We start from the raw sequence: 1,924 nt of genomic DNA, 5'->3' as shown, positions 1-1,924 counted from the left end.
TGGACATAAGTTATATCTCGCTAAAAGATTAATAGAAAATGATATATTTGGGTGAGCACAATTTGCGAGATATGACAGTACACCAATGACACTTAGATATGGTACTTCTGGACCAACGACTTTTTCTCCATTTTCAGGTGGTCGAAAAGGATCTCTGTTAGCATCAAGTGATAGAACAAACATTGGTGATGCTAATGGGTGTGACTTGTCCATATAAAAGCGCTTTAATATTTTTTCTGTATATGATGATTGATGAAAAAATATTCCCTCTTGCAAATGTTCAATTTGCAATCCGAGACAAAATTTTGTTTTTCCTAAATCTTTCATCTCAAACTCATTTTTCAAGTAATTGGCAGTTGTAGTAAGCTTTTCTGGAGTGTCAATAAGATTTAGATCATCAACATATACTGCCATAATTTTTTTTTTATAAAAGCGCATGGACAAATAGCATTATTGTATATCCTTCTTTTAATAAATATTCACTAAGACGATTGTACCACATGCGACCAGATTGCTTTAATCATATAAGGATTTATGTAGTTTTATTGATAAAATAGCCTTGGGCGCTTCACCATTTTCTTTCATATATCACTATCAAGTGAACCATAAAGATAAGCAGTTACAACATCCATAAGTTGCATATCAAGCTGGAAATGGCTGCTAATACCCCGTAGGCTGAGGAGCAAAAGGAGGAATCCGCCTGAGGAGGGGCTTGCGTCTGATTAGCTAGTTGGTGAGGCAATAGCTTACCAAGGCGATGATCAGTAGCTGGTCCGAGAGGATGATCAGCCACAGTGGGACTGAGACACTGCCCAGACTCCTACGGGAGGCAGCAGTGGGGAATTTTTCGCAATGGGCGAAAGCCTGACTATAGCAATGCCGCATGGAGGTAGAAGGCCCACGGGTCGTGAACTTCTTTTCCCGGAGAAGTACAGCTAAACTGATTAGGAATCGAAAAGTAGTGGCATCCATCACAGGTGAATACGTTTTCTCATAGTCAATTTCAGATCTCTGCGAGAAAACTTGGGCTACGAGTCGGGCCTTGTATCTTACAATTTCACCATTTTCATTTCTCTTTCGTACAAAAACCCATCTGTATCCTACTGGGATTACATTTTCTGGTGTTCGTACTACAGGTCCAAACACTTTATGTTTTTCTAGTGAGTCTAATTCAGTTTGTATGACCTTCTTCCACTTTGGCCAATCTCTTTGTTGAAAATCCTTAACGGATTGTGGTTCTGGGTCTTTATTATGTATGATGTCAAGGGCGACATTTAGGGCAAAGACATTGTCAACAATTGTGTTATTTCGATCCCAAAAATTTCGAGATGATATATAATTTATTGAAGTCTCATTTTTTTCATGAGAATCAATTCTTCAGAAATAATATTACCCAAGCTTGGTTCATTGATTTCTCTTACTATATCATCCAAGATTTCTTCTTCGGGAGCTTTTGAATTTTCTTTCTCTTGTACCTTTCTTTTTCGAGGTACAATATCCTTTGAACCAATTGGTCGACCATGCTTCTGGCGTATTTTAGATTCATTTGCAGGTTGAATAATAGCTGGTCCTACGGGGACATCAATTTTTACAGGGGTATTCTCTACATGTATATGTGACTTTGTCACATTCTTTGTATTAACAAAAGCATCGGGCAATTGATTTGCAATTCTTTGCAAGTGAATGGTTCTTTCAACTTCTTGCTCACATTGATTATTTCGAGGATCATAATGAGATAGTGTTTTTTCATTCCAACAAATCTTTTGTTGTTTTTCGGGACACAACTTTATTTCCCCTAGATTTGGAAATTCCAATTCATCGAAGTGACAATCTGCAAATCTCGCAGTAAACAAATTCTCCTGTTAAAGGTTCCAAAAATCTAATAATAGATGGTGAATCATATCCCACATAAACCCCAAGTCTA

The 1,924-nt window shown here is 37.4% G+C and overlaps 1 non-coding gene across 1 annotated transcript; it reads left to right on the top strand.

Moving 5' to 3' along the window:
* The first annotated feature begins 566 nt into the window (after window positions 1-566).
* On the top strand, window positions 567-896 carry LOC142523588 (18S ribosomal RNA). The gene has a single exon (XR_012814774.1). It is a non-coding gene; the product is annotated as an 18S ribosomal RNA (ribosomal RNA).
* Window positions 897-1,924: the final 1,028 nt, after the last annotated feature.

The sequence above is a fragment of the Primulina tabacum genome, chromosome 13 (assembly GCF_025594145.1).
Source record: "Primulina tabacum isolate GXHZ01 chromosome 13, ASM2559414v2, whole genome shotgun sequence".
In the NCBI taxonomy this organism is placed as follows: Eukaryota; Viridiplantae; Streptophyta; class Magnoliopsida; order Lamiales; family Gesneriaceae; genus Primulina; species Primulina tabacum.
This window is presented reverse-complemented; position numbering and strand designations above follow the sequence as displayed.